We start from the raw sequence: 20,959 nt of genomic DNA, 5'->3' as shown, positions 1-20,959 counted from the left end.
GAACACAGGGGGGAAAGTAAACTTACATAGGGCAGGAAAAAGAGAAAAGTTTTTTGGTGGAATTTGAATTAATGAAAGTCCAAATAATGAAAAATAACTCTGCAGTCAGATTTCAGGACTTACTGGATGTTTTCCCTTCTAAAGAGTCCGAGGGTTACAAAAACTTCTTTCCAGGGAAAACAACGAAACTCAAATGAATCCTGGGTTTTTCCTTTGAGGGAAAGTTTATTGTAAACAGAATTGTAAGGGAGGGAGAAAAGTGCCTATAGCGAGCTCTGGCATTAATGAAAGCTTGCAGCCACCTTCAGAGCTGGTCCTGTCTGTCAGAGAGTCAAGAGTGCCCTGGAGGAGAAGTGCCTCCCACCACAAGAGCCATGTTTGCCAACTAGAAAGCAAAGCCTGGGAACTCTTCCCCCAGAGCAGTCAGCTTTGGTTCCATTTCCTACCAGAGCAAGCAGACGGGAAGCATTTCAGCCTGACAAAGAGGCATGCAGAAGCCAAGGCTAAAAGTAGATTGCCTTTCAGAGGTTCTAACACTGAAAGAACGGAAACCATATGGGAATTACTTTATTATTCAGCTGAAGCCTTCAGGTGGCTTTAAATTAAAAGGAATATTGTCAACCACATCCATGGGCTCTTTTTTTTTTCTTCCTTTGGTCGCCTTCTCCAACCCTCCCCCTCTTTTCTTTTTAAAACTTTACAAGCACTGATTTAGCAGTGGAAATTCCCCAAATATAAATTAAGCATTATATCCACCCAAGAAATTCTTCCTGGCACTTAACCAGTAGTCCAACATTAAAATCTCTCATATAATTCTTGGGAGAATAAATTACAGCGTGTGTGTGTGTGTGTGTGTGTTTGCGTGTGTGTACATACTTTGGGTTTTTTTCCTTCTTTAGAACTATGCTTCATTATATAAAGATATTCACTGACAATTAGACATACAGTGAAGGGATGTAATTTCCCTATAGGTATTTAACGATACTGAAATGTAGGTCACACCCCTAAAAAATGATGCCCAATTTTTTGTGCATCAATAACTACCACATGTATAGATTTTCCACCGCTGCTGCCACCATCACAAGTGAGAACATCCCCTCCACAGCCCAACACTGAGGCCTTAATTCCTATAACTCTAAAGAGATAAGAATGCTGACTGCATTACTTAGGACAGGCTGGATAATGCTGCAGGAACATTGTAGTAACTGAAGCTTACTTCTTGCTTCCATGACATGTTCAACCTTGGTCGGGAGGTCTTTCCATCACAGCCCCTCATCACAGGACCAGACTGTGTAGGCTCTCTCTTGGCCTGTGCTTCAACCAATGTAGGGGGAAGGGGGTGAAGCAAATCACATGGCGACTCTTAAAGCTTCATCTGGGAAGTGACACATGTGACCTCTGCCACATTTCATGGCAAGTCACTTTCATGGTCATGCCTAGACTTAAAGGAGGCAAGAAAGTACTACTGTACTGAGTATCCCCAAGGAAGGCCATCAGGATATCTGTGAGCCTCCCTAATGACCATAGGAGTCTCACAAAGGCTTGAAAGAAACACACACACACGCTGACACACACACACACACCCACACACACCCATACCAGAGCACATAAAGACTATCATTTGATTCCTAAGGCACACAAATCCTATCTTCTTCTTACTTACATTCCTAGCGCCTGGTGCAGGGAACTCAATGTCTCCTTGACAAAAGAAATAACAGAGCAGTGGGGCCAAGTGTCTCTGATAGGTCTCACTTCTTAGCATCCCAGGGTTAATATGGCAGGTTAAGCTGGAAATTTCTTTCTGCTTTTAAAAACAATGATAACAACAGGCTGGGTGTGGTGGCTCAGGCCTATAATCCCACACTCTGGGAGGCTGAGGCCAGCAGATCAGAGGCCTCGAGTTTGAGACCAGCCTGGCAAAACCTCGTCTCTACTAAAAATACAAAAATTAGCTGGGCATGGTGTAGCACACCTGTAGTCCCAGCCACTTGGGAGGTGGAGGCAGGAAAATCACTTGAACCCAAGAGGCAGAGGTTGCGGTGAGCTGAGATCGTGCCACTGCACTCCAGCCTGGGCGACAGAGCAAGACTCCGTCTCAAAACAGAAACATAAAGAAAAAAAAAAATGGAAAAAATGAATGAGTGACATCATCTGTGTTCTTTAAGTACATCTCTGGTTCTCTATAGGACAGTGAAGGAGTGTTTAGTCTCTAGTAAACTTATTGAGACATAAATTCATAAAGATACATGCAAGAGTTTCCTTGCTAATCACTTAAAAGAAACCAAGAGAATATTTTATCACTCACCTACCCCTTAACACAAATGCAAACTTTTTTTCCCATTAAGCACTCAGGGACAGAGTATTCCATTTTAACACGAATAAGTCTCTCTTCACTTAGTACATACGAAACAGCAAAAGAATATCTGTATAAATCTTGCTTTCCCAAGAAATAGTCCAAAAAAAATGTGTTATCTTAGAGAGAAGCTAGAAGGTCAAATGGGAAAAGAGACACAGAAGAAGAACCTTATTTTCTCCAGCTCAGAAATACTTCCCTACCATTCCTTCTCTGGTACATTAACCTTGCCCTACACCCTGAACTTTTAATGAGGAAGAGTGAAAGAAATTTATTGGTGGGAGACTTAGGAGGCTTTTAGTAATGTTAGAATAGTGCTTACTGTTTACTAGATACATAGAGAGACTTAAATAAAAAATTCATGCCAACAGTATCTGTACAAGCAACCAGCTGTTCTTATTTATTCCAACAGACATGGTTACATAGAACTCCAAGCTCTATTATCCAGGCTCAGACGGCCACTCTGGCAATAACTGCATAGGGTTTGAAGTACTTCAGGTCCCAGAACAAGCCCTTCATTTCACAGAGAAGTGCTGAAGATAGTTTATTCCAGTAAGAACTCAAAATTCTACCCAAAAGCTATCACCAGGGGGGAAAAAAAAAAAAAAAAAAAAAACCTCACCAATCTTTCCGGCTCAGCTCCTAAATTAAACTTTCTTTCTCCCTCTCATGCCCGAGACTAACCAGAACCCACCAGCTCTGTCATCAATGACTGACTCCATCACATGAAACAGGATCAGAGGCTGATAATCCCAGTCTAGCAGAGTCTCTCCACGGTAAATTTTGAGAGAATTCATATCCTCCCATCCTAGAGTGACTTTGTATACAGGCATCTCATTTGAAAGGTGTGTGAGCACACTTTTTTGTTATTTTTACTTTCTGATCAATACCAGTAAATGCCTGAGAACTGTATAATTATGAGAAAGCAGCTCTAAAGAATACTAGCTTTCATGTATTGAAAGGGACTACTGCAAAGGCAGCAACTACAACTGACATTCATGAGTGTTTTCTAAAGCACTGGGTTTTATGCCACAAGCTTCATCATCTCACTTAAACCTTAAAATAACCCTGTGACATGTGCCTTAGAATTTCATTCCAAAGAGTGCAGTATGGGAAGAAGTTGGGGGAAGGCAAGTTTGCAGTGAAGAGACTTGGCACCATGACCTCAGCCAGGTGATCAAGGTCAACATCTATAGTGATATGTCATGGTGATCATAGGTACTCTTGATATGATGATAGGAGAATGGTGCTTCACCTCTGCAGTCTTCCTCTCAAAAACCCATACCAAGTCCAATCATGAGATAAATCCCAATCGAAGGACGTTCTACAACTTATCTGACTAGCACTCCTCAAAACTGTTAAGCTCATTAAAACAAGGAAAGGCGGAGAAAAACCTCATAGTTCAGAGGAATCTAAAGAGACATGACTACTAAATGCAGTGTGGTATCCAGTATGACCCTGGAACAGAAAAAGGACATTAGGGAAGAGCTAGTGAAATATAAAGATTAAAAAAAAAAAATACTCCAAACTGTGGAGTTATTTAATAGGAAAGTCCCGATGTTGAATTTTTAGTTTTGACAAGCATACATAATAAGGTAACAATAAAAGAAATTAGGCAAGGGATGTAAGACTACACTCTTCCTATTTTTGCTACATTTCTGTAAATCTAAAACTACTTAAAAATTAAAAGTTTATTAAAAAAAAAAAAAAAAACTCTGAGGATGATTCTCTTATCTCCATTCTAGAGATGAAAAGTTATAGGTTCAAAAACTAACTTCTCAACGTTATAATACAGAGCAAAAGAACCCTTCAGATATGCCTACTTCGCACTTAAGCAATCAGTGGAATAGGGCTGTGGGATAGGCCCTTGCATAAGATTTATAAAAACTACTTATGCCAGATACATGCTGAGAAAATTAAACTGAAAGAATGTGTTTCACTTACATTCCTCATAATGATATACTTTTATTTTAGCATATACTCTTAAGCAAAGGGGCCATAACATACTTTCTAAATATTTCAGCTTTATTTTCCATCACAAATTTCAATTACTCAGTCAATGCTATGTGATGATCACATTTAAACAAAATTAGCTTAGGATTTTGCCAAAATGTTGACATTTTAACATTCCCTGAGAGAAGGCGGCATCAGCCAATAGACCTTTCACCGTATAATGTCCTATCTTTTAGCTACTCTTACTTGTGACACCCACATTTTCTCTTCTGATACACTAACTGGACATTTTGGTGCTGGTGAACTCAGCCTCCTGCCATAACACAGGATCAGTGGGTTACAAGTTAGGGTGCCCTTCAAAAGAGAATGACTACATCAGTATAAAGAAAGGCTAGCTTATACTCCAAGTTTCTTCAGATCCTGAGACATAGAAGATAATCTGTGGCTGCTCTAAAAATCTGAAGACAACTAAATGCCCTCTGAAATATAAATTCTAACAGTGTTATCTACCAAACCAGTGTTTCCCACAGTGTGAAGCCAGCCTCTCTGGGAAAACTCCAATATCCTCCCAGGAAGGCTCAAGCAGTCCAAGACATATTCTTTTTTTCCTTGGGACTTGCCAAAATCAGACAGTAGGATTCAACAAATATTTCTAAATACTGTACTTAATATATTGTTCCCTGTGAGAATATAAAGTGGAAGTGATCCAGCAAGTAAGAAAACAGGCTGCCTTCTGTGTGTGATTAGATTAGCCTGCCTAAAGACATGTTTTTCTCAATCTTGTTCTATTTACAAGTCTTTTTTTTTTTTAAAGGGCAAGTGATTTCTCGAATTATTGATTTTACTACTCAGGGCTTGTCTCAGGAAGAGCTAAATCTCTTTTTCTTCCCTTTGTACTTCAAACTATCCCAAGGCAATTCATTAAAGGCACCATGTCTGTTTTAACAAGAGGATAGGATGGAGAGAAGAAGGGGGAAGTGAAAATCACAATTTTCTCACAAAATCATAACAAAAGAGCAATAGAATAACCAATGGGCTAACTCTCCTGATTCAATGGACAATGGAAATAGAGCCAAATCCAAAGTTTAACTTCTTCCCTTCACCAATCAATAGGAAAGAAAGAACCAAGTTCAAGAGTCCATAATCATCCCCCCCAAAACAGGCAGAGAGAAGGCACAGACAAGCACACAAACACACACATGAAAAGCAACTTTGACACATTGGCACTGACCCAAAACAAACCCTTCCTCTCAAGAATCTTTGCTATTTTTATAACTTATGAATAACGTTTTCAGAGTTTTGAAACTCAAAAAAATCCCTTCACTTTGGAGCTCTTGATGGTTCAGGCTGGAATTTTTTTTCCAATCACACCAGCAGGAGAAGTCATATTAAGAGGTCATTTAAAGGATTAAACTTCTAAGATCATTTTCATGAGAACGAGACTGGACATCAGGAGAAGACTGTCCTTTGGGTAGATTCTTAGGGACTCAGAGAAGCATTTAAACTCCTCAGTGAACATCTCCACATCAGCCTGAATCCTGACCCTCTTCCAGTCAGACATCCCAAATCTAAACCTCCTATTTATAGCCTCAGAGTCTCAACATTCCAGGCAAGTGGACACTAAAGTCATCACACTCAATCTCCCCACCCCTGCAAATCCTGTTCTTACTTCCCAAAGGACACCTGCAGAACATTAAACCAAGATTAAGTATTAAAGCCAAAACCTCACAAAATATGGAAAAGTCAGATTTTTCAAAGCATTTGCAAATAAGCTTTATAATGTCCTTTAAAGTTTTTCATTAATGATAACAACTCTTCTCAATTTTTGCTTTTGACTTTCCAGACAATTCATGGTGTCAACTATCTACAGTATAGAAAAAGTTTCACACATTTAATATGTGAAACAGCATAAAGCAGATAAAACACATATGTAAAAATATGAAGCAAAATGTCAGTCTGACATCATAATTTTTTTTTTTTTTTTTTTGAGATGGAGTTTCACTCTTGTCACCCGGGCTAGAGTGCAATGGCACAATATCGGCTCATTGCAACCTCCTCCTCCCGGGTTCAAGCAATTCTCCTGCCTCAGCCTCCTGAGTAGCTGGGATTACAGGCGTCCACCACCACACCCACCTAATTTTTGTATTTTTAGTACAGACAGGATTTCACCATGTTGGTCATACTGGTTTGGAACTCCTGACCTCAGGTGATCCAGCTGCCTCAGCCTCCCAAAGTGCTGAGATTACAGGCATGAGCCACCATGCTGGGCTGTGACATCATAATTTTTACCTGCCCATATTACTTGCATATTCATATTACTGACTCTCTATTGGCAAAGCTACATTGATACAGAATATCAAACAAAACGGATTCAGCAATTCATGTGAAAAATACATAGCAACGTGACCAGAGTCTTGTCCAGTACCCGGCACATAGAGGCACACAAATATTTGTGGAACTGATTAATCAATCACTAGTCTTTAATACTTTCTGCTAAGCCATCGTCTAGGAAAAAAAGAAGAAAAGAAAAGAAAGAAACCTCTCTCCTTTCCTCATCTTCACAAATATCTCTAGGTAACTTATGAGTATACTCCCAAAATGCTATTTCCATGTTTGCCATTTTCTGTATTTAATGTGCAGGTAATACACTTGAATGTTAGAAAATTATAACAACAGATAGGCAAGATAAAGCCATTTAATTATTCTCTAATTACACAGCTGTAACAACTTTTAGGTTTATATAAATCTCACAAACTATAATATATCTGCACATACTGAATGCATGAAACACTGACTTGTTAGTTTTTTTAAAAAACAGGGTCTTAGAGAAATCTACACCACTGCTTAATGCCTCACTTGGTATTTTATTGCACATTTCTACTACAGTTCATTTGACCACTGTAATATTGTTTAGACATTTCTAGCAAAATATATTAAAAGTAAGTAAGTTTGCGATCAAGCATTCTTGTAGCTAAATTTTTTACACATTTGATCACTGTCTGAGAAAAAATTTGCCTAGAAGCTGAACTGCTGAAACTCTGAGTAAGAATATTTTGTGGCTTCTGATTTTACATATCATGAAATCATCTTCAGAGAGTATATAAAAAATTTTCCCCAAAATAGAATGATTTTTCCTTAGCCATAGTAATACTGGTTTTTATCATTATTCTCCAACTGAATCAGTTTAGCAATTTAAAAGTATGTCTTGTTTTACTTTACATTGCTTAAAGAAAGGGTGATTGTTTCACATATTTAAATGTAAATAATATGTATAATATTTTGAAGTGTCAGCTCAAAGTAGACACTCATAACCAATAGCAGGTACTAGGAGCCTTGAGAGACTGGCCACTTTTTACAAAGCACAATATATATTGAAGTCTTGGTATTAACTGTGTCTGTATTTTTAAAATTAAGATTGCTCAAAACTTTTGTGAGAATTTTCTAAACCTCAATACATATCAAGATGGTTCAACAGGATAAGATATGCATTTTTTTACTAGCCCCTTCACTTTATCAGCAGATATTTTAAAATGTCTAGATATTCACATTCTTTCTTTATCTCATGGCCCACTTGAGTTTTGCTTTAAATTGGTGCCTGTGTTGATGTATGCACACATATATTTACATATACATATATGTGTGTATACATATATCTACTCTACATATGCAAACTGCACCTCCTGGGTTCAAGCGATTCTCCTGCCTTAGCCTCCTGAGTAGCTGGGATTACAGGTGTGTACCACCACACCCAGCCAATTTTTGTATTTTTTAGTAGGGACAGGGTTTCTCCACATTGTCTAGGCTGGTCTCAAACTCCTGACCTCAGGTGATCCACCTGCCTCAGCCTCCTAAAATGCTGGGATTACAGGCATGAGCCACCGCGCCCAGCCTTGTGTGGTTTTTAAAAACCACTCCATACATAAATATTTGATATATGTTGATAGATACGTATACACACATATGCATACATACAGAGATTCAAGACCTTACATTTTCCCCCTTAGGCTTAGCAAATCAATTAATACTAATGTTTTCTTGTTTACTATTTTATCTTATTTTATTTATTTATTTATTTTTGAGACAGTCTCGCTCTGTTGCCCAGGCTGGAGTGCAGTGGCACATCCATGGCTCACTGCATTTTCCACCTCCCGAGCTTAAAGGATCTTTCCATCTCTGCCTCCAAGTAGCTGGGAGAAGAGGGGGACACTACCACACACAGTGAATTTTAAAAAAAAATTCTTTTAGAGATGGTGTCTCCCTATGTTGCCCAGGCTGATCTTGAACTCCTGGGCTCAAACAATCTTCCTGCTTTAGCCTCTCAAAGAGCTGGTATTATAGACCTGAGCCACCACACCCAGCCTCTTGTTTACTATTTTAAAGGAGTAATCCCAGGGGTATTCTCACTGCAAAACACCACAGAAAGAAAATAAAACACTATTTCTCCCAGATTCTTCTACTCGCCATTAAACAAGTGAGTAAACAGCAAAGAAGCCTACTTCAGAACTATCTGACCTGCTCACCCCACTGAGCTGCCAAGAGCTGCACCCGCTTTGTCCCACAAGCATGACAGGCTCAGCTCTGCAGGGAGCGGGCACAGCCCCACACAGTCATCGTAACCGACATCTGTGGGAAGACGCCGAGGTACACCTCAATCACGTGTGCCTGTCACAGAGTACTCGCTCACGCACCTGCTTCAACCGTGTGAGCTCAGCCTGTGGGTTTTCCTTGATTGATGTTGGTGTAACTGCTTCACGCTCTCTGTGGGTGAAGGGAAGTGGGCTCTGCTCAGAGCAGTTTGTGGTGCTTCGCACTTCCACTTGACATTACACAAGGAATAGCAAGTTACAGAGGTAGGCACACGCCTGCAGGCTCTCCACACCCTCACTGACGGATGGAGAAGGCATCGAACCTTAAAATAAAACAACAATGAAATAGGGGCTTTGAGAACCAGGAAACAAGCAGGCAAAGGAAGCATCTGTCTCTTTCACTCCGAGCCAACCCCAGATGAGTCACACGCGTGCGTGCGCGCACACACACGCACACACACCATGCCCACCAGAGGACCACTGATTTCACCACTTCTAGGCCTTCTTAGAGGCTTTTAATGTTTCTTGACTAAGCAAATTTGTTCTTTGCCCAAACTATTACAATATTCATGAAATCATTCTGACCTAGAAAAAAAGAGAAAAAAATGACTATTTGAGCAAATTTCACAACTTTCAACAAGGTTCAATCTACCCTAACTAAGAACAGGTTTCAATAAATCATGCCCATGTGTATAACTTTTCAACTTTTTTATATTCATTTCTTATTTTCAAAGTAAATATTCAAGTCAGTTAAGTTAGAACACCTGATTTTGGATCTTTGGAACCCGACAACTGCCATACAAGTTCCCAGGTGAGTGATCTGAAAACACTCCATGGTCTTCAGTCACCCCCACACTTGGCTCTCCTTTTCGTTGCCTCTACTCCTCTACTAAGAGATTCGAGGCAATAACTACAATATCAGAAAACTTACTTTCTTATTAAGAAAGCCTGATTATAGGCCGGGTGCGGTGGCTCAAGCCTGTAATCCCAGCACTTTGGGAGGCCGAGACGGGTGGATCACGAGGTCAGGAGATCGAGACCATCCTGGCTAACAGGGTTAAACCCCGTCTCTACTAAAAAATACAAAAGTCTAGCCGGGCGAGGTGGCGGGTGCCTGTAGTCCCAGCTACTCGGGAGGCTGAGGCAGGAGAATGGCGTAAACCCGGGAGGCGGAGCTTGCAGTGAGCTGAGATCCGGCCACTGCACTCCAGCCCAGGGGCGACAGAACGAGACTCCGTCTCAAAAAAAAAAAAAAAAAGAAAGCCTGATTATTTTTTTTATTTTTATTTTTTTATTTTTAGGAATAATTTTTTTATTATTATTATTATACTTTAAGTTCTAGGGTACATGTGCATAACGTGCAGGTTTGTTACATATGTATATTTGTGCCATGTTGGTGTGCTGCACCCATCAACTCGTCAGCACCCATCAATTCATCATTTATATCACGTATAACTCCCCAATGCAATCCCTCCCTCCTCCCCCCTCCCCATGATAGGCCCCAGTGTGTGATGTTCCCCTTCCCGAGTCCAAGTGATCTCACTGTTCAGTTCCCACCTATGAGTGAGAACATGCGGTGCTTGGTTTTCTCTTCTTGTGATAGTTTGCTAAGAATGATGGTTTCCAGCTGCATCCATGTCCCTACAAAGGACGCAAACTCATCCTTTTTTATGGCTGCATAATATTCCATGGTGTATATGTGCCACATTTTCTTAATCCAGTCTGTCACAGATGGACATTTGGGTTGATTCCAAGTCTTTGCTATTGTGAATAGTGCCGCAATAAACATACGTGTGCATGTGTCTTTGTAGTAGAATAATTTATAATCCTTTGGGTATATACCCAGTAGTGGGATGGCTGGGTCATATGGTACATCTAGTTCTAGATCCTTGAGGAATTGCCATCCTGTTTTCCATAATGGTTGAACTAGTTTACAATCCCACCAACAGTGTAAAAGTGTTCCTATTTCTCCACATCCTCTCCAACAACTGTTGTTTCCTGATTTTTTAATGATTGCCATTCTAACTGGTGTGAGATGGTATCTCATTGTGGTTTTAATTTGCATTTCTCTGATGGCGAGTGATGATGAGCATTTTTTCATGTGTCTGTTGGCTGTATGTATGTCTTCTTTTGAGAAATGTCTGTTCATATCCTTTCCCCACTTTTTGATGGGGTTGTTTGTTTTTTTCTTGTATATTTGTTTGAGTTCTTTGTAGATTCTGGATATTAGCCCTTTGTCAGATAGAAATAACTAAGATCAGAGCAGAACTGAAGGAGATAGAGACACAAAAAACCCTCCAAAAAATCAATGAATCCAGGAGTTGGTTTTTTGAAAAGATCAACAAAATTGACAGACCGCTAGCAAGACTAATAAAGAAGAAAAGAGAGAGGAATCAAATAGATGCAATAAAAAATGATAAAGGGGATATCACCACCGACCCCACAGAAATACAAACTATACCATCAGAGAATACTATAAACACCTCTACGCAAATCAACTAGAAAATCTAGAAGAAATGGATAATTTCCTGGACACTTACATTCTCCCAAGACTAAACCAGGAAGAAGTTGAATCCCTGAATAGACCAATAGCAGGCTCTGAAATTGAGGCAATAATTAATAGCCTACCCACCAAAAAAAGTCCAGGACCAGATGGATTCACAGCTGAATTCTACCAGAGGTACAAGGAGGAGCTGGTACCATTCCTTCTGAAACTATTCCAATCAATAGAAAAAGAGGGAATCCTCCCTAACTCATTTTATGAGAAAGCCTGATTATAAGAAAACTCAAAGCAGAAAATATCTGCATGTGTTAGAAAAGCATATGCAAAAGGAAAAAATCCACCAATCAGATGCCCAAACTTGTGTGGTTTTTTTATTTTTATTTTTATTTATTTTTGAGACAGAGCCTCACTCTGTTGCCCAGGCTGGAGTGCAGTGGCACCATCTCAGGTCACTGCAAACACCATCTCCTGGGTTCAAGCAATTCTCCTGCCTTAGCCTCCCGAGTAGCTGGGATTACAGGCGCGTGCCACCACACCCAGCTAATTTTTGTATTTTTAGTAGGGACAGGGTTTCCCCACATTGGCCACACTGGTCTCAAACTCCTGACCTCAGGTGATCCACCTGCCTCAGCCTCCTAAACTGCTGGGATTACAGGCGTGAGCCACTGCGCCCAGCCTTGTGTGGTTTTTTAAAACCACTCCATACATCTCGGTGGTGGACCTAGAGAAGTTCTAGCAAAAATGTAACTGTTGCTTTCATTTGAGCTATGTGAAATTGTCTTTTTTTAACCCTTGAAATACTGACAATTTCAAGGGATTCACCTAAATATTTTCTCAGACTTACACATGCCACATACTTTTGGTGATTAGGACAAAAGGTTTACAAAAGACAGGAAATCTTCATTCTCTGCATCCTCTCCTTTTCATTCACATTCTTTCCTCTTTTATTATTCACTGCCTTCACTCAAGTGGGCAGGAGCAGATAGAGGAAGGAATGGGAAGGGACCCTGAGCAATCACCTAGAATTGGACCTGGATTTCAGCCCAATTTTAGGTTCCAGAGGTAGTCTTATTCCTCCATTTACAAAAATGTCAAAAAACAAACAAACAAAAACCTAGGGCTCTGAAAACAATATTTTATCTTCCCACATCTTCCGTTTCAGGGTCTTCTACTCTCATGTTGAGGTTCACTCACTCAGGGTGGGCTTAAGATCACATTTGAAATGTAACTGGTTACCTACAAACCTGGTTGGATTTTTGGACTCCATAACTGATGTAATCACAAGTCACTTTTTACCTTTAACATCTATTGTCTCCTACTGATCCCTGAGCTGCCTTAACAGTTTCTAGCCACCTTGCCTTCTTCTAGAAAGCATTTTATTGAAAGATGCAAGTTTCCCAGTCACTTTCAGAAGCAGAAGAAGAAACCACTACACTGGTATCCCTTACCATTTTGAGACAAGACTATGCATTTAAGTGAAATATCCACATCTAAAGGAAACCCATCTATGCAGGAAGTATAAAAATAGGGGGGAGAACCTGTATTTCTGAACCATGACTATAATAACCAGGTAGTCCCTGCCCCCAGCTGGTGTGGCATCAAAAGACATACTGAAACTTTCTGATAGATGTCAAAAGTCAGACATTAGAGAAATGATGCCAACTGAATGCAATACTGTAGGGGAAACATCCTCAAAAGTTTTAAAGAATCTGTGTGCACAAAATGCTGACAAACCTTCAACGCAGCATTGCAAGCCTAACAAAAGCTACATTCCGTGCCCACCTCTAAGGAAATCTATTAATTTCTATAGGGCTTTCATTTCTTTGCCTTTCCCTCCATGAGGATTCAGCACATGTTCCATGTACAGGATTACCGTCAGTCTGATTTTGAATGTGATTGGGGTGGGGTGTGGGGCAGAAACTTCAGGAAAGTAGATGCAAAACTACAAAGTCTTGACTCCGTCAAAAGGAAACTAAGAGTCCACCTAATATGAACTAAATTATAAGATTTTTCTCTCTTCAAATTGTGCTACCCTTAAGAAATCTGTTTCTATTAGATTTTTTTCCCATAGAAAAACTACATATTTTATTGTAGAATAAAACCCAAAATATGGGAAGCCGAGGCACAGGTTTCCTCCTTTGTTCTGAGTAACAGAAGTGTTTATCAAATTTTGTAACATGCTCAACAGGACACTAAAGGATTGGTATCAACTCACCTGTGATACACAGCAACTGAAAACGACAGTAACAGCAAATGTGTACAGCAATCCTCCTGTGTATGCACATAGTTGTTTTAGAAACTTTAAATATGCTGTTTTGCTTAATATTCCTTCCAGCTACCATGAGAGTGCAGAGTATATTCCCATTCTACTCTGGAGGAAACTACGGCTCAGAAAGTTTAATAATTTCCCCAATGGATAAAGCTGCCTCTGAAGCTGAGATTCTAACCCATTATTTCCCAATCCCAAGGCTTGTCTCTTTTCTCTCCTGAACTTTTCTTGCAAAGGCCAATCTGTGCAATAACAGTGGGGGTAGGGGGTGTAAATGCTAGTGAATTGGAAAGCCCCTGCCCTGTCCACCCAGGAGAGGTATGGAGTACTTGTTATTCAGCCACAGCTGATAATGACCATGGGAGACCAGCGAAGCCAGATTCTGGCTTCTTTGGAAAAATTGACCAAATGTTTATATAAACATTTTAAAAATATTGGCAGCAAGTCATTTAAACATATATGCACCCATGCATGTACATACACACACACAACTCCTTATATGAGCAAACACTACATTTTTGAAGGATTGATTAAGCTCTCTGGTCCCCCAGGTTACGGTACCTGTCTTACCTCGCCTATTTCTCGTTTATTATATCCACCAGGAAGCCATACTATAGTCCAAAAGTCCCAATGGAGCCATTATTAAATTTATATTAGAGTTACAAGCACACTGCAAATCAAAATTATCCTCAAACCTAAGCCTAGTTTCAGTTGTCTGAAAAGAGCCACAAGCTTTCACAACAAAAGCATCCATTTTATCCCATATTCAGTACCTGCAAATGAACAATAAAACACCATCATGGCCACTAAGCGGGTCTAGTCTGTGGCAGTGACAGCAGCTCTTGGGTTCAATTAGCCCATGTTTTGCCAGATCCACAAACTAGTAAACATTTCACAAAAGGTAGATCACAAAAGCAAAAAGCACCTGCAGGAACCACTATCCCTATAACCTTTCTCGTCCCTCTTTCCCCTTCAAGTTTGATGATTTGGCAGTTCTGGAACTCTTCCGAGAGAAGTCAAGACTCACTCTGCCAGCCCCAGCTGTTCAAAGCTCAGCCCAATCTGTTCCATATAGTTGGCTGTATTCTAACAATAATGTGGCTACAGTTCACCTTCATTTGCTGCAAAGATCATTAACTATCCCTCAGAGAGATATAGTATTAAAGAAAGAGAGTGCTCGAGGCATAATAAATGGAAGTTCCTGGGTAACATAGTTCAAAACAGGTAGGATGATGCCAGCAAGGCCACCTGACTGTTTCTATAGCCAGAGAAAAGGGAAGAAAACAAGGGCAGGAAGGAGGCAAAATCAGAAAGAGAAATAAGAAAAGCCAGAACGTGCCTGGCAAGAGTGTATGTTCATGTGAGCAGAAAATAGAGGAAAAACAGAACATTTGAAATAAAGACACAAGGACATTTCATGTTAAGTCACAGCAGTGACATGATCCTACTTGTCTGGCAGCTCAAACATTCTATGACAGAGGTAGAAGTAAATTTGGAAAGAGAGTGAGAGCAGAGAGAATGAATTACAATCCTATACAGGAAGAATGCAGGATCCCAAACCTTTTTTTAGTACCGTAAAAGATACTGCATTAAATGAAACCTGTATTTAAATCATGTATCTGACCTCCCATTCAAAAAACTGCTGAATTGCAGTGTAGAGTAGGCATGTTTCTTCATTCAACTCATACATTCAGTCATTAAAGTCTTGCATTAGCCTTATTTGAGTCTTTTTCTCCAACCACTCCCTCTTTTTCCCCCAATAAGCCAGCCCTGTGAAAACACCCAGTGATCAGAACAGCCACTTCATAGGAAGTGCTGCGTGTTTAATATAAACACCTGGGAGTTCTTCAGTTGATAACGACAGCATCAAAGTCCATACTTGTTGTAAGTGAGTTGTAACTGTTATATTAATCCAAACTAAATTCCAGTCAATAACAGAGAGAGAACTGGTGGCTAAATGGGAGATCTAGTGGCAGACTGCATTGTCTTAGGATTTACTTTCTTTGGAAATTCACAAGGTAACATTACAAAATAAACAAACAAACAACAAAAACAAAATTCCATACGTGACATCTTTACTATTTTCTTTACCTTCTTTTCCTTTGTTGAAAACCCTAGAACAATGGTTTTCAACCAGGGGCAAATTTCTCCCCCACAGAACATTTCTGGTTGCCACAGCTGGGGAGAGGAATTCCGCTACTGGCATCTACTGGGTAGAGGCCAGGGGTGCTACCATATATTCTGCAATGCACTGGACAGCTTCTCACAATACTGAATGATACAGCCCCAAATGCCAGGGAACAGAGGTTGAGAAGCCCTGCTGAGAGTCATTTCAGGTAGCAAACTTCCTTTTTTGATATACAATATGGATTTTAGGAGTGGTAGAATGGGAGCTGTTTGTTTTGTTTTGAGCACGGCTCACTGCAGCCTCAACCTCCCTGGGCTCAAGCAATTCTCTCACCTCAGCCTCCTGAGTAGCTGAGACTACAGGTACATGCCACCATGCCTAGCTAATTTCTGTATTTTTTCTAGAGACAGGGTTTTACCATGGTGGTCAGCCTGCTCTCAAACTCCTGCGCTCAAGCCATCCTCCTACCTCAGTGCTGAGATTACAGGCGTGAGCCACCATGCCCGGCTGGAAGCATTTTTAAGTAACATTCTGTTATCATTAAAATACAAAGTAATAACACTTAACATAAATGGAAAGGAAGGCAGGGGGCAGAAATTTAAAATGAACTTAGAATCACAATGGAACCCTGGTAAATCCCAATATAACACCAAACTTTGCACAAGCCTTCAACCTGTGATTTAATTATTACAATGCTTCCCCCTGCCAAAAAAAAAAAAAAAAAAAAAAAAAAAAAAATCAACCATAGTCCGATTCAATTTACCTAGGAGGATACTTCAGAATATATCCACCCAAGACTGTGATGTGAAATTTGTATTTATAAATAAGAAACACAGCCTGGCCTCCTCTTATGAAGGCACGCACACAGGCACACCCACTCATACCAAAACCAGAGGACTCTGTGTTCAATTAAATTGGCTCTATGTGGCCAGGCGCGGTGGCTCATGCCTGTAATCCCAGCACTTTGGGAGGCTGAGGCGGGCGGATCAAGAGGTCAGGAGATTGAGACCACGGTGAAACCCCATCTCTATTAAAAATACAAAAAAATTAGCCGGGCGAGGTGGCGGGCGCCCGTAGTCCCAGCTACTCCAGAGCCTGAGGCAGGAGAATGGCGTGAACCCGGGAGGCGGGGCTTGCGGTGAGCTAGATCGTGCCACAGCATTCCAGCCTGGGCAAACAGAGTGAGACTCCATCTCAAAAAATAATAATAATAAAATAAATAAATAAATAAATAATAAATTGGCTCTATGTAAAAAGTCTCTAGGTAACACTTAAATTGGCATGAAACAAAATAATTCATCTGAGGTAGGGAAAGGGGAAGAGTTAGAAATGTCTTCCTGAAAGAAGACAGACAATTCCCCCAGCCACACCTGGAAACTCAAGAGCAGCCTTTGATGTAGTCATCTGTCTTCAGCCCAAAAGCTCTAGGGAGTTGACCTAACATTTACATGGCTTGGTAAAAAATAATTTGCTCTGAGGTAATTTAGTGTAAGCTCAGGTCATGGCCCGAACTTGCCAAATAAACAGAACCGCCCGGGATTCTTTCCAGTGGCGCTAGCCTCCAGACTGATGAGCTTGCTCACCTGGCTGGCTCCCTTCTTCCCATTGATCCTCACTCATTTCCTCTGGGTTTTCCATGCGTGTGGCAGGCTTCGGGCAGGGCTACATGCTCGGGCTCTTTGGCTTTGCTGGATTCCTCTTGGCAGTCACACTTGGACTCCACGGCTCCTGGGAAGGAAGAGAGAAAAAAGGAGGTGGAGTCTTGAACGGGGATAGAGCTGTGACCTCCCAGCCCAAAAAGAACATGTTTTGCCTTGCCGGGATGGGGAAACAGCTTTTGAAGTCTAGCCCAGGCCTCCCTGGTGCAGATCATCTACTAGCTATTGTTCCAGCACAGATTTCCACTCTACATAATAGAGACACAATGACAAAGGGATTCATTCACTGACTCTTTATTGAAGGCTCACTATACTCAAGGTACTGAGAGCGGTGGAGAACACACTGGGGAAAGGCAGGCATGTGTCCTCAGAGTAGAAGAAAATATCCAAAAAGAAATTTTTATGTAAACAGACTTTGGGCTAAACGTTTCCTGATATGTGAACAGAATATAAAATGTGAATTTGGTAACTTAATTGTTGAAACTGTCCATACGTAATTTAGAAGAAAAACAGCGATCTAGTTTTGGTAAAATTCTAGCCACTCTCCAGATCCAACCCCAAAGCTGCTTTTGTAAACCACTGTTGGCAGAATTTCTCACCTTGGTGATAGAGATAACACCAGGTTATTAATCTGCGGTTTCAAAAAAGAGAAAAATGAGTGGCAGGAGTACTGGACCATTTTTTATTAAAACCAGGTCAATTAAGGGAACCTTTACTAGCCAATATACTTATACCCACTGGAATGCGTTAAAAAACCAAAATCCTGTCCAGTTCAATCCCAGAAGAAAAACATGCAGAGAACAGCAATATTCAGCAATGAGTATTGAAAGTATTTTCAAGTCTAGGCAGAATTCTAGAAATTACTAAATTAACCAATGACGATGTGTTGAACAGAACTCTCATCCTGAATATAATTATATTAAAACTTCTGACGATTTCTTCCCTCAACGTGCTATCCTCGGGTTGTAGAAGGTTAGGGTAAGAAGGAAGGACATATGGATGGGACAAGGAGGAAGGGAAGAAAATACTCACAAAAAACCATATTCACAATTCAGCAGTTTTGTAGAATGACAGATCATTCATGTACTATTTTTTACTCATGAAACTAAATTCATTCATTACCCAACATTTATTAGGTTTATTGAATAAATTATAGAAATGTAAATCACAAAATGAATTATATAACAAAATGTTGGTTTTTATTACATGCCAACATTAATGTATTTTCTCCTCATCTAAATTTTCCTGGAATAAATACAAAGTTGATCATAATACTTTCAAATCATCTTCCAGTTTCCATGAATTAGAAAACACTATAAACAATGTATTCAGGGGTGTGTGTGTATGTGTGTGTGTGTGTATTTTTGGCATCATGCTCATATAATATTTTGGCACCATATTCTTTTATCTTACAAAATCATGTTTCATCTATCATTTACTAAACAAAGTTAACAATTGGAATTAAGTTGCTTAACTATAGTAATCAGTGTTAAGGAAGTTTTATTTCCTTAAAAACATATTTTTCTGAACAAATATGGTGAGCACTACAGTTCTGTGGGTTGCCTTGGAGAACGTAAATAAATGCTACCAGTTGATACCTGTCAATTACAGTCCTTATGTAGTTTGTGGCACTTGTAATTTACAATAGGAAAATCATTCATTTTCCTAATGATCATGGACAAGTCCGCCGAACTTTTTATAACGTAATTGAAGAGACAGTAAGTCAAAACATCTTCATTCTTCTCTTAGCCATCTGCAAGGTTTATTATAGGCACAAAACATCATGTCAGGTCATTTTTATGAGTTTCCCAGGACTTATAAGTTATTTAGACATGAGTGTTTTACTGTCCTAACATAAAACTCTAAATGTGCAAATTTAAACAAACAGAGGAAGTCACCACATGGACGTACCATGCTCATAGATGATGGCCCACAAAAAAAGTTGGGAGAAGCAGTGATTTGGGCACATAGGTAGTGATCAAAGAGATATAGTCTAGTAGAATGGCAGAAAAATCCAATTTCCCAAAAAAAGTAATATGAAAATGACACAGAAGCAAAATGGTAGAAAACTTTCCATTTCATTGGGTGACAGTGAACAGCTCAGTTTTTTTCCCACTGTCTTAGTATGGTTAAAGCCTGGATACAGATGGGGCACATTAGACTACCTATTGGCTACTATGCTCACTACCTAGATGATGGGATCTGTACTCCAAACCTCAGCATCACACAATATTCCCATGCAACAAATCTGCACATGTACCCCCATATTTAAAATAAAAGTTTTTGAGGCCAGGCACAGTGGTTCACGCTCCCAGCACTTTGGGAGGCCAAGGCAGGTGGATTATCTGAGGTCCGGAGTTGGAGACCAGCCTAGTTGACATGGTGAAACCCCTATCTCTACTAAAAATATAAAAATTAGCTGGGCGTGGTAGTGCATGCCTGTAATCCCAGCTACTTGGGAGACTGAGGCAGGAGAATTGCTTGAACCCAGGAGGCAGAGGTTGCAGTAAGCTGAGATCGCACCACTGTACTCCAGCCTGGGCAACATAGAAAGACTCTGTCTCAAAAAAAAAAAAAAGAAAGAAAGAAAAGAAAAGAAAAGAAAAGTTGAAAAAATGAAGAACTAAAACCTGATGTGGAAAATGCCTATATCTAACCCAAATCTATCAAGCTAACCAGAAAAGGAACAAGAAAAAGCAGCAGCAGCAGCAGCAGCAGCAGCAGCCGCCACCACCACCACCACCACTGCTGTCATCCTCTAATTTTACACAATAATAAATGAAGACCGGTGGGGGGAACCCACAGAGGTAGTAGCATTTCCTTCTCAGGTAAGCCAAGCTGGTTACAGGGATCAGTGTTCCTAGCTGTGAGTTAATGATAGTTACTCTGTCCTTTTCATACTCTAGGCATTTGAGCACCTTTTCTCTTGGGCCCTCCCTGCCCACTTGGCCTACCCAACCTTATTATTCATCCTTTAAAAGACTTAGCTCAAATTTCTGTTCATAACCACAGGAGGAATTACTCCCTCCCTCCTCTGTGGCCTTACAGAACTTTTCATTCTGCTAGTGTAGCACTTCTCAAACTGCAGGGGCTAACTGGGTACACAACAGTTTCTGCACCAGAATCCAAATGCTTGGAGGACAGATTCAGCATCTTATCTACCTTTTATCCTCAGGGTCTAGCAGAGTGTCTGGTATATAGTAGGCGTTCAATAAATATCTGTTGAATAAGTATGTGAGTGAATGAAGAAGCATTTAAATTACCCCAAATACTAAAAGAAAAAGATCAGAATGAAAATAATCTAGTTTGTAGTAACCAAAACAGCATGGTACTGGTACCAAAACAGAGATATAGACCAATGGAACAGAACAGAGTCCTCAGAAATAATACCACACATCTACAGCCATCTGATCTTTGACAAACCTGAGAGAAACAAGAAATGGGGAAAGGATTCCCTATTTAATAAATGGTGCTGGGAAAATTGGCTAGCCATAAGTAGAAAGCTGAAA

The 20,959-nt window shown here is 40.1% G+C and overlaps 1 long non-coding RNA gene across 1 annotated transcript in view; it reads right to left on the bottom strand.

Annotated features, from left to right (window-relative positions):
• Nucleotides 1-20,959, bottom strand: part of LOC115897003 — a 247,107-nt gene that overhangs the window by 46,181 nt on the left and 179,967 nt on the right. Inside the window, exon 5 of the long non-coding RNA XR_004056969.1 lies at nt 17,376-17,520. This is a non-coding gene — a long non-coding RNA (uncharacterized LOC115897003). The remainder of the gene's footprint in view (nt 1-17,375; nt 17,521-20,959) is intronic.

This window comes from Rhinopithecus roxellana, chromosome 4 (genome assembly GCF_007565055.1).
Source record: "Rhinopithecus roxellana isolate Shanxi Qingling chromosome 4, ASM756505v1, whole genome shotgun sequence".
NCBI classification, from domain to species: Eukaryota; Metazoa; Chordata; class Mammalia; order Primates; family Cercopithecidae; genus Rhinopithecus; species Rhinopithecus roxellana.
The sequence above is the reverse complement of the archived record's forward strand: the minus strand, read 5'-3'. Positions and strand labels throughout refer to the sequence as shown.